General features: G+C 46.2%; 1 protein-coding gene and 1 long non-coding RNA gene across 4 annotated transcripts in view; one reads left to right on the forward strand and one right to left on the reverse strand.

Moving 5' to 3' along the window:
• Positions 1-12620, reverse strand: part of LOC148778815 (uncharacterized) — a 668381-nt gene that overhangs the window by 655648 nt on the left and 113 nt on the right. The window lies entirely within an intron of this gene.
• TBL1XR1 (TBL1X/Y related 1) overlaps positions 11946-12620 on the forward strand; it is a 183913-nt gene continuing 183238 nt past the window's right edge. The window contains exon 1 of one of the 3 annotated variants that reach the window (XM_088839002.1): positions 11946-12368. The gene's annotated coding sequence lies outside the window, so the exon portion shown is untranslated. The remainder of the gene's footprint in view (positions 12369-12620) is intronic. The other 2 variants (XM_088839000.1, XM_088839015.1) reach the window with 2 other exon arrangements.

The raw sequence follows: 12620 nt of genomic DNA on the forward strand, positions 1-12620 counted from the left end.
AGGTATGACACAGTTTCGGGCAGATGGCAGGACAATGAGCTGCCCCTCTAAGAGCAAAATGTGTAAATCAGCTTGTTTTTACACCTGAACTTCCTTATTGCATAGCTGGGCTCTTCAAAGGAGACATTGTGACCGAGAGCCAAGATAACTTAAAGGTACAGTCTCTTCCTGCTAAGGTCAGGTTCTTCTCAAAAACATTGGGACATTCCATTTTGGGGTAAAGAGGGAAAGGTGGCTACTTCATTTTCCCTGAAATACAATAATACCAAGTATCATTGCGCTGCAATATTGTCTCAGGCATCACTTCTCAAATGGAATGTGGCCTGGAACATAACTCTTGCAGAGTTGCTCACATGTGCATCTGTGCATGGCATAAGAGCAAACCTTCAGGTGGCCAAAAAGAGTTAGTCCTGAGGCACCTCAGAGGAACATACCTCACTCATGAAGCATCACCAGAATTAGAATCCTATGGCCTTTTCCTCATCCAACTCCTTGAATAAGGTCCAAGCAGGGTCCCTCCAACTCTTTGGAGGTTCCTAGTTCAAGGTCAATGGCCAATTTTGGAGAGGAGGGCAGGGTCAGACTCAGGTAAAACATGAGGTTTACTGATGATTTATTTAGAGTGAGGGCTGAAAGAAGAAAGTGAACATGTTGGTTGCCCTGTTGTGTTCGACTCTTTGTGATCCCATGGACCCTAGACCACCAGGCTCTTTTGTCCATGGAATTCTTCAGGTAAGGATACTGGACTGGGTGGCCATGCCCTTCTCCAGGGGATATTCTCCAGTCAAGGGTGGAACCCAGGTCTCCTCCATCGCAGATGGATTCTTTACCGTCTGAGCCATGAGGGAAGTCCAGAGTAAGGGTTGGCAAACTGTAACCTGCAGATCAAATCCAGTCACAGCCTGGGGCTAGGAACTGTGTATACCTTTTTGAAAGGTTGGGGGTTGCAGGGGGAGAGGTGGGAGGGACAAAGAACCTGACCCACAAAGCCTAAGGGCTAGATAGTTACTATCTCGCCCTTTACAGTAAGTTTGGTCCCCAGCTTGCCAGCGTGCCAGGGCCCTTTCTTTGCCCTCACTCCTCTGTAACTCGTCTCTGACTCCTCAGGAGGAGGAAGTCCCGGCCCAGCCCTCAGCTCCAGGTGTATTTACTCAGTAGAGCTAATCCTCCCACCCAAAGGCAAACCCATTGACCTGGCTGCTTTTCCCCAGCTGGACGGAGGGCTGCAGTCTGCTTCCTGCCCGCCTTTCTTCCTGCCTCCTTCCCTGACTTCCACCTCGTGACTTCCACCCCAGAGCAGGCCCTCCTCAGGCTGTGGGTGCCCCAGTTCTCAGTGCCTGTGGGCAAGGGTTCCTGCCAGCCAGGAGCTTCTGGAGACCGAGGGTCTCGTGTCTTCCCTGTAAGAGCTGTGGAGATGTCTGCTCCTGAGATGTCCTCTCTCAGGCCTCCCAGGACCTCCAGGTGTGGCTTGTGACCCAGAATGCTCTCTGGCAGCTGCAGTTCTCCCCCAGCCCCACCCCTGTGTGGAGTCGTGGTTAAGGACATGAACTCATCTGCCTAAAAGAAAATCCAGTGCTGACATTTACAAGCTAGGGAACCTCAGGCAAGTCCCTGAATCAGCCAGTGATTCGGTTTCCTCATCTTTGGACAGGGGATAATAATAGCTCCTCATTCATCCAGCTGGGCTTCCTAGGGCAAGGAGTGGGAGAGAAGCTTCCTGTCAATGCAGGAGACACAAGAGATGCAGGTTCAATCCCTGGATCAGGAAGGTGCCCTGGAGGAGGAAATGGCAACCCACTTCAGTATTCTTGCCTGGGAAATTCCATAGACAGAGGAGCCTGGTGAGCTACAGTCTATGGGGTCGCAAACAGTAGAACAGGGCTGATCACACGTGCGCGCACACACACACACACACACACACACACATTCATCCAGGTATGGCCAGGATTAAATGTTAATCTGCATAAAATGGTTTTGAACACATGGTAACAACATGCTCGCTCTCACTACTGTTTGATGTTCTGAGGTTAAGCCGTGTCTCGGGCTGGTCTTGGCCCAGGTCTCCACTTCCTCTGGCTATTGCTTGAAGTGACTTCTGTTCTCAGAGTTAATCTTGCTGCCCCTAAGGGGATAGGCAAGGTGGAGAAACACGTGAGACGTGTCTAAGAAGCTTCTCATCTCTCTTATTCTTTATACCTTTTATTACACAGAATAATAATGACTAAAAATACTTTGCTTTTGGAAGGAGGCTGTGATCCGCTTTCGCAAACATTATTTAATTAGATGCATGCGTCAGCCCTGTGAAATAGCTGGCACATGGTAGCACTGATAGATGTTGACTGAGTGATGGAGATAGGCTGTGAGGCTGCCAGTTGGCAGGATGATGTTGTGTGGCCAGAAGTGGCTGAGAAATGTTTTGAATCCTGACTCTGGGACAATGCTGTTCACGTCCTCCCTTTTTATTAATGAGGAAGCTGAGCTGGTTGATGCTTTGTCTAAGATTACACACAACTTAAGTGGAACTGCAATCTAGAACACGGTCCCTCTGACCTTTCACCTAGCCCTGTGGTGGTTATTCCTATCAATAAATGTGTCTAAAATCAAGTACATTTTATTTGACTCAACAATAACCTGGTACTGGCATTCACAATCTTCCCTTTGTGTTGCTCAAAGAAGATCGCAATGTCAAAAACTGAAGAAGGATGGGGGCGCCTTTGCCTCGGGAGGCATTCTTTGAGTCTTTGCAAAGGTCTGTGACTTTCAAGCCTGTGGGAAGGAAGTGAGTGAGTACAAGGTACTCAGGGACTTCCCCTCTCTCTTTGGAGGGGACTTGCCACAGGACACACAGTTTCTCTTGCCTTTTTCCCCTGGGAGAGCAGTTTCCCCTGTGGGGAAGAGCTGCAACTGTTGAATTCTGTCTATGGCAGGGTGGGATAAGTTTAGGGGAAAAGAAGTATTGCACGTGCTCAGTCACTCAGTCATGTCCAAATCTTTGTGACCCCACAGACTGTAGCCCAAGCTCCTCTGTCCTTGGGATTCTACAAGCAAGAATACTGGAGGGGGTTGCCATTTCCTCCTCCAGGGGATCTTCCTGACCCAGGGATTGAACCTATGTCTCCTGCATCAGCTGCATTTGCAGATGGATTCTTTACCACTGAGCCACCTGGGAAACCCTAAGGAAGTATTAGGAAGTCCATTTAGTTGTATATCTAAGCTAGAATCTCCAAAAAGTCAAAAAATAAAAGATCAAGAATTAAAGATATTTTACCAAATTGAACACTATTTACCAGGTATGTTTCACAGAATGCTAGCCTGGCAAGACTTCGAAAGATATGTCTTTATAAAGGGGGTTCAGTGGGTTTATAAGATTTTCATACTGCAAAGTTTCTCAGTCTTTAATATGCTAATGAACGTTGCAAACATCTAGAAGATATTTTAACATGTGAGATTTCCCAAACTTTTAAAATGTTGACCCTTTTATTCACTATACCACACGTGATGTGTCCGCAATGAATGGAACACAGTTTGAGAAATCTTTACATGAAGGCATTTGGCATATTCTTATAAAGTGAAGGCTGCTCACTTTCCACTAGCTATATTGAAGATGTGTGTTCGTGTGTGGTGTGTTCAGAACTGCAGAGCCAGTCACAGACATGAGAGAGTGCACAGTTAATTTCTATAAGAATTGTAGTTTCATCAGAGATGAAAAACAATAAAGTTCAGAATGAAATAGTATATAAATTGGTTGAATTCAGCTAGGTTTGTCAGCAGTCTAGCAGTGCTTTGTGCTTTGTGTTCAGTTGCTCAGTTGTGTCCAACTCTTTGTGATCCCATGGACTGTAGCCTGCCAGGCTCTGCTGTCCTTGGGATTTCCCAGGCAAAAATACAGGAGTGGGTTGCCATTTCCTCTTCCAGGGGATCTTCCTGACCCAGGGATCAAACTTGTGTCTCTTATGTCTTCTGCATTGGCAGGCAGGTTCTTTACCACTAGCTCCAATCCAGCAGTAGGGGCACAAATACAAATAACTTGGAAGAAATAGATGAGGCAGAATCTGTGAACAGGAATGGTGGCAAGACCACTAGCCATTTGCAGGCAATAATTTGTTATTCCCATTGACTGGCATTACGGAGGGTTCAGTATGTTTTATCAGCTATGAGAAATGCTACCCTGATGTCTACATATCCAGCCAGAACCTCTTAGGACGATTAACCACTCATCCTAACTCACCTGGACCAGTAGAATATTTTTATTTAAAGTATGTTTGTTTTAGTCCCAGTAAATCATCAAGTTAAACAAAGAGAGAAGTATCTTATTACTTACTTAAACTTTTCAAGTCTACTAAAGTAAATTTTTTATTCTATGCTTAGAAATAATTTGTGCGTATTTGTGTTTGGTCTTGTAAACATTTATAATGTTTAAGATAATTTGACATTTTAGAATGCTTAACAGGTTATCCTTGAGATGTCAGTTTAAACTATCTCCCTAAGCTCTGTCATTGTTTGAGATTTGTGATTTCTAGTGAAAAGATATGAGAAGTTTATTAAATCCGTATTTTTGTAATATTCAAAAGAACAAGATTCATCCTATTTTATAATTAATTTATCATATTTATGAGCATGACTTGTGATTCTTTTGTTTGTTGAGTAATAAAGTATTTTTAAAAGATTGAATATATTAAATGTATAAATGCAGCTTAATAATTCAAAGGAATTTAATTAACTAAATTGTAAACATTCACTTAAAAGAGAGACTTAGATATGGAACTTGAAATTGAAAGCTTAAAAGAAAGCTAGGTTTTCACATTTGTAATGAAGGAAACTGAATTATTGCATACTGCCTTCTTTGCCCACAAAATCTGTCTTTAAGAACAGTCCACACCTAAATTGCCAAGTGGAGGCAGGGGAGGTGGTGGTGAGAGGCAGGGAGTAAGTGGCACAAAGGTCTTCCTTATGTAATCCTTCCTTCCTTGTGTAGATGGACTAATATTAACAGCTCAGAGGGCAAATGAGTGAATGCAGTTGATTGATTATAACCACAGCATTCAGTAAATAATTTTTGGAGACTCTAATCTAGAAACTGTGGGTCACATAACTGAGATTAAGATGTGGTTCCTCCCTCAAGCAGTTTCTCTTTTTTTCCACTTTACATTTCTCTCTTCTCCATTCATGGAAGGACTTGCACTTTCTTGCCGTGACCTGCTTAGTTTCACTCTGTGGAAGAGCAGACTGGGCTGTCAGACAGCCTCAAGTGCAAATTCTTGTTTTGCCATTTGGCACATGAACTTCCATAAGCTATTTGGTCTTGTTACTTTAGTTTCCTCATGAGTCAAACTGAGATAACAATATTATTTACCTCTCCAGGTTTTTTGAGAAAATTAGTGACAGCAAAGATAAAAGTGCTTGGTAACAAGCAACAAGCTTCAGTAACTGGTAGCCATTAATATGATCTGTGGTTTCTTTTCAACAATGTCCTTGTCCAGATACAGTGTCACCTTACATCCACCAGTGATAAAATATGTTTAGGCTTCTGAGCCTATCAAGAGCAGGGGAAATATTTGGGGCCAGAGACAGTATAAGATAATAGAGAGCTCTTCTTTGCCTACACTTACTCTCTAGCCAGTTGTATCCAGATCTATGATTTCAAATATCCTTACTTAACTGATGAGTCCCAACATGATGTTTTTCAGCTCTGATCCCTCCTCTGAACACTGGACTTGTGTCTCTGGCTGCCTATTTGATGTCTTCATGGGGATGTCTGATCAGCACATCAAACTCTAATGCAAAAGTCTTAATTTTTCCCTCATAAACTTTTTCCTCTCCCAGCCTCTTTTATCTTGATAAATGGCCATTCCATTCTTCTACTTATTTGGTCTATAATCTCAGAATTATCTTTGACTCTTGTGTTTCTCTCTCATGCCACAAGTATATTTCCTGATGCTTGTTTAAAATGTACACAGAGGGCTTCCCTGGTGGCTCAGTGGTAAAGAATCTGACTGTCAATATAGGAGACGTGAGTTCGATCCCTGACTTGGGAAGATCCCACATGCTCTAGAGCAACTAAGTCTGTGTACCACAACTACTGAGCCTGTGTTCTAGAGCCTGGGGGCTGCAATTACTGAGCCCATGCGCTGCAACTGCTGAAGCCTGTGAGCCCTAGAGCCTGTGCTCTGCCACAAGAGAAGCCACTGCAATGAGAAGCCTGCACACCACAATGAAGAGTAGCCCCTGCTTGCCACAACTAGAGAAAGCCCATGCAGCAATGAAGACCCAGCATAGTCAAAAAATAAAATAAATTAAATATAAATAATTTTAAAAATTAAATAAAATACACACAGAGTGGCGACCTAGAGGGGTGGGAGGGAGGCTCAAAAGGGAGGGATATATGTATCCTTATAATTGATTCACATTGTTGTTAGAAACCAACACACCATTGTAAAGCAATTATCCTCCAATTAAAAATAAATAAAATGTACACAGAGTTTAGCATCTTTTAACCAGGTCTTGCCACCATTCCCCATGTGCCACCCTCTCAGTGGGATTTCTACATTAGTCCCTAACCGGTTGTCCCCTTTCCACTGTTGCACAACTGCATTTGACACTGCCCAGAATAAAAGAGAAGTTGGATCAAGTTATTTCTCTACTCAAAACCTTCTGATGGCTTTCCAGCTCATGAAAAGAAAAAGACCTTCATATCTGCTTCCTAACTCCCTCTTTGGCCACTGCTTGGCTCACTGGCATCATTTTTATCCCTAAAATACAGCTTTTGCCTCTGTTCTTTTGTATTTGCTTCCCTGGTGGCCCAGAAGGTAAAGAATCTTCTTGCAGTGCAGGAGACCTGAGTTTAGTCCCTGGGTTGGGAAGATCCCCTGGAAAAGGGAACAGCTACACACTCCAGGATTCTGGCCTGGAGAATACCATGTACAGATGAGCCTGGCAGGCTACAGTCCATGGGGCCGCAAAGAGTCGCATGACTGAGACTTTTACCTTCTTACCCTCTTGTATTTGATATCCCCTCCTCCTTTTTCTGCTTTTGCCCACTCACACCCCAATTTTGTTTCCTGCTCACCGGTCCCCCTAACTGAGCAGCCTCCTCTAAAAGCCCCATCTAAACTAATATATGGTCCCGACCATCTTCCCATCTTCTTTTATTTAAGTTTGGTGCCTGTCATCTACCTGACTTACTAGCACTTGCTGCTGCTGCTGCTGCTAAGTCGCGTCAGTCGTGTCCGACTCTGTGCGACCCCATAGACGGCAGCCCACCAGGCTCCCCCGTCCCTGGGATTCTCCAGGCAAGAACACTGGAGTGGGTTGCCATTGCCTTCTCCATACTAGCACTTAGTTATGGTCATATGCCCAAGTTCTGGCCAAGTGAGTCTGAGTGGAAGTGATAAGCACAACTGCCAGGACAAGTCTTGAAAGAGCCCAGTGACTGGCACTGGAATGTGATGGCAGAGCCAGAAAAGCTAAGTTAGGCAACCAGTAAGAAGATATGTGTTGAGCTAGTAGAACAAACTGGGTTCTTTTTACATTACCAGTTCTGTAAAGCTTGCATTGGAATGGCCACGTTAGAGAATAAATTTTTATCTTGTTTAAACCATTTTTTATATTGCCTTTGTTATGCAAGTCAAACTATACCCTAATATGTGTGCCATGCTGTTACTTCAGTGGTGTCTGACTCTTTGTGACTCCATGGACTGTAACCTGTCAGGCTCCTCTGTCCATGGGATTACCCAGGCAAGAATACTGGAGTGGGTTGCCATTCCTTCTCCAGGGATCTTCCTGACCGAGCGGTCGAACCTGCGTCTCTTATGTCTCCCGCATTGGCAGGGGGGTTCTTTACCACTAGTGCCACCTGGGAAGCGCATGTATTTTTTGAAATCTGTCCTCCCAACCCCCTCCTGACTGGACTGGACCATAAATTCCATGAGGGTACAGGGGCTGTGTTTGGTTTACTGTAAACAACTTCTTGAACAATGCAATGTACACTAAACATTCAATAAAAGTTTGTTGAATGAATAGTAAAACCATCAACATAATGTGAGGCCTTGATCACTGCACAAGGAAGCACATGGCTGGTCAGTGTAAGTAAGTGATGGGTACAGCAGTATGCTCTGTGTGTGGTTGGTTTTCTATTCTGACTAATCACAAAGGCAGGATACGACCTGCTATTTCCATTATCTGAGAGGCATAAATACTTGTAGGATGGTTGTGTGTCGCTTTTGTAATTTAAATGAAGACTACCAAGTAAAGTTCATTGTTGTAATGAAATCAGGTCACAGAGTCATGGAAAACTGACAAGGTTCACACTGATGAGGAAAGGTCACACGTCGTGTGCTAAGCACAGATGGGGAAAAGGAACTTGTATGCTGAGATCCTGAGATGCATGTCTGAGATGTGCATTGCTGTGGATGGCAAACCCTGATCACTGGAAGAGCCACAACGAATTGCACAAACTGAATCATAGTGAAACAGAAATATATCACAGGGTGCCAGAGAGACGCTTGAGGGTAAATGCTGCAGACACAAAGCCACTGAGTTCCCGGGTGAGTAAGAATACGAAAAAGAGTTACAGTGCCAGGATGGTATTTTTGGTATTAGATGTCTTTTTCATGCTTTTAAGTTTGTTTTGAATATTTTAATTACATAAATCAGCTCACGTAAACAACTTAAAACATCACGGTGGCTTTAAAAATATAGTAATGAGATCCTATAGTTCTGGTATTAAACCACTTTAATTTTAAAATGTTCTATTTCCAGAGTGATGAAAGTTGCAAAGGTGTAGGCTCTCTTGCCATACCACACCCCCTGGGTGTAATATTACTGAAATAAAACAAGTCAAGATTTGTTTAGTCATTTTATAACAAACATGTAACTTCTGGTAACAGTTACTGGCCCCAGGTTTTTCTTTGTTGAGAAGTTAGCTAGAAAGTTCAAGAGAACTTCTTAATAATATGCCTCTTCGCTTTAAAATTTCTTAGTAACAATAATTTCTCTTTTTTAGAAACACATTAACATTTATATTCAAAGCATAAGGACAGCTTTTAGATTAGGACAAAGTACTGGAAATTGGTAACAATAGTTACTTCTTTGTTGTTGCTGCTCTCTTGCCAAATTATTGCATATTGGTGAGGCCTCTGATCTGGTATACTACATGTGTTGGAATGATTAGTGGGTGGAGGTAACAATACATGTGACCTTTGTATGGTGGCTCATTTATCTGAGTATTTCATGTTGAAGCCACAATGTTTATCATATCAGATAGGTTCTGGAATATAGAAGTCAAAGGGATTGTTGTTTCGTTGCTAAATTGGGTCTACTCATGTACTGTAGCCTGCCAGGCTCCTCTGTCCATGGGATTCTCCAGGCAAGAATACTGGAGTGGGTTGCCATTTCCTCCTCCAGGGGATCTTCCGGACCCAGGGATTGAACCAGTGTCTCCTGCGTTGCAGGCAGACTCCTTTATCACTGAGCCACCGGGAAAGCCCCTAAGCCTCCCTTAAAACCCCTTCACAGGGAGAACCAAGGCTTTTCCACATTGGGTGCTTTTATTTGTCCAAAGGTCACTTCAAGTCTGTCTGCAGTGAGCACAGGGGAGGAAGTTCACTTTACTGGAACAAGTTTATGGCACAGGTCCCCACCTTTGGTGACTATTCTCATGATATTCAAATGAAGTCATTTATGCACAGAAATGCTTTATAAACTTCAAGGACACAAACAAATGATTATTATTACTGATGTGATAATAACAATTTAGGAATTTCTGTTAGGAAAGACAGCAACTTGGTGTAGGGGCTAAGAATTTCAGGCTGGAAGCCCTGGACCCTAGGGACCTGAGGCAGGGTGGGCCCTCCCCTTGTGAAGGGAGGGAATGAGGTCATTTCAAGGGAAGGTAAGTCTAGGATCCCCGGTTTGGAGATGACCCTGTCAAGAAACAGTGTGAGGAGTCCTCATTCACTAGATGGGTGGTTTGATTTTCCAGTAGCTACTGCCTGAACAGGACCCACGCACGGTGGCACAATGTGAAACTTCAAAAACAAGCTAGGCTGATAGATGTGTTTCACTGGGTGGCTCAGATAATGAACCCTAGTTGTACTGAGATAGCTAATTGAATAGAAGATTATGCTTACTGACATTTATATGTATGTCACTGCAAATATTGACAAAAAAAGTAAAATATTATATTTTCATTACTTCTGAAAAGCGCCTTTGCAAAAGGTGCTAGTTCTGCAGTCAGTCAGTCTGAGCTTCAGAATCTTTCTGATGCAAAACCAGCTCTCTTTGTGCTGTTTCCCTGTACACTCAATACAGTGTTTTGGAAACCTGCAGTTATCTAAATTCCCATCGGATGACATTGTTTAATCTAACATTCCCTCTTTCATATATGAAAATAGTTCTAAGGACAAACCACAGAGAGGCTTTGAACACTTTCTGGTGGTTGGGCGGGAGTTTCCAATCTCACTCCCTCTCCTCTGATGGTTTTCCTGCCCACCCCACCCATCCCCCTAACACTCGAAGGTCTGGAAAGGCCTCCAGCAGCTACTCCAAGAAATCAACAGGGGCAAGAGCCTTTGACTTTGGCCAAAAAAGGGCACCTGTCTCATCACTGAGCTTATTAGGCCACCCAGAGTCCAGATGTGCAAAAGTTAGTTTTAATGAACTTTTTTTTTGGTGTGAGAATTTAGGTCTCTGATACTGAGAGGAAACTACCATTGCTTTACAATATTGACTACCCCAATTTCCAAATATGAAAGTACAAAAGTAGGAAAACAGAACCCCTTAACCTTTTAAAAAGGCTGCAAAATGTTATTTTACTTTGAAGACAGCAGTAACTGAAAATATAAACAAAAAAGGTTTCTTTCAGGCCAAATCTTAAAGGAGTAAGCTGCTTTTATGATACCTTAGGCTTATACAAAGGTCCTAGAAAACCCCAAGCTCTGCTTTTTGAGGACCTTACACCGAACACATTTGTTTCAAACCTGTGAAGTGCCACCCTTTTAAAAAATAACCCGCTGCCCTCATCAATATTGTTACATGATCACTCATCTAAGTTATAATCTATAAACCGCCTTGATGAGCTACACACATGCAAAAAGTAGACACAGTGAATAAACTTCTACTGTCGATGCTGCCGTAGAGGTATGTATGTTTAGCAAACATTTAGTTACATTATTTTATTTTTGTAAAACGAGAACTGATCGACAAAACCTTTCAAACAGACCCACCAGACGATAAATACCACCATATGTTTAATTCACAGTACATTTGGGCATAAACACTTCAATTACAGCTTTGTGTTTAGTATCAAAACCCTTTTCTTGTGTGCGCGTGTTTTCTCCACAGAGCCGGTGCTCTGGATCACATTTTGAAAATCGCTTATTACAGATAAAGCACTTTTCCAGGTAGGCTTCCGAGAAACATATGTATTTATGCACACAAAGGTGCGAGCAGCTCCTTTCCCAAACAAATGTCCATATGATGCCTGCGCTGCGCTCTCCGCACATGCTCACCGCGTGCGTGAGCCGGCCGCGCCGCGCTGCCCGGGTGCGCGCGGGGCCAGGCCGCCCCTGACCCCACGCCGCGGCCTCGCCGGCCTCCCCGCCCCCACCCGGCCCGGGGCCGCCCCGCACCCGGCGGCGCGCGCGGCGGCGGGGGCGGGGCGGCCGGGGGCCCGGCGGCGCCTGCGAGCGCCCGCGGGGCTCGCTTTCCTTTTAAACGCCCGCGCCGCCCCCGCCCAGCCCCCAGCGCCGCCGCGGCGGGCGGGAGGCAGAGGCGCGGGGCCGGCGGAGGCCCCCCCGCCGCGCCGCCGCCGCCGCCGCCGCCCCGCGTCCGCCGCGCCCCTCCCCCGCCGGCCCCTCCCCCGCGCGCCCGCCCGGCGCAGGCCGCTCGGGTTTGTTTTGCTGCGCGGCCGCCGCCGCCGCCGCCGCGGGCCTCGCGAGCTCATTTGTGCCTGGCTGGTCCCCATTCCTCTCTCCCCAGTGTTGAGTGTCTGAGCCGTTGGCTGCTCCGAACCGTTTGGCTCTTTCCCTTAGTAACAGCTTTTACCTTCTGCCTCAATTCCTCTCCGCGCCCGCGCCCTTCCCCCGCGCGCCGCCCCCCCCGCCGCCGGCCGCGTGCGCCCCCGCCCCTCCCCCCGCGGCGGGAGCACCTCCGCTCGCCACCCGGGGACCCGCGCCGCGCTCCCCGCCCCCGCCCGCGCGCGCCCATCCCCCGCGCCCGCCGCTCGCCGGGGTTATAATTGCCTCTCACCCCCCGGAGGGGTTATTTTGGGGGTGGTTGGAGGTGGCGGCGGCGGCGGCGGCGAGGAGGGGAATTTCCTTGTGCCTGCATTCCCGGGAGGGGGGAGCGGCGTCGGAGGCCACCGTTTCCAGGTAAGCGCCGGGGGCCGGACCCCGCGCTGGGGGCGGCCGCGCGGGCCGGGGCGGGGGGCGCGGGCCGCGGTGGTCCGGGGGGCGCCGGGCCGCGGGGCCGGGGGGGGGGATGGGCGCCAGTGGAGCCTGCATTTTTCAACTTGGCCCTTCGGGGAGCTGGGGGTTGGGTGGGGGAGGGGCGGAGGGCGGCATTTAGGGTACCCCATCCCCCCTTTTTGCTCTCCCAGGCTTCTCTGAAATGCTCACGTGCCT

The sequence above is a fragment of the Moschus berezovskii genome, chromosome 1, assembly GCF_049115385.1.
Source record: "Moschus berezovskii isolate FMDL1 chromosome 1, NW_MosBer_1.0, whole genome shotgun sequence".
NCBI lineage: Eukaryota > Metazoa > Chordata > Mammalia > Artiodactyla > Moschidae > Moschus > Moschus berezovskii.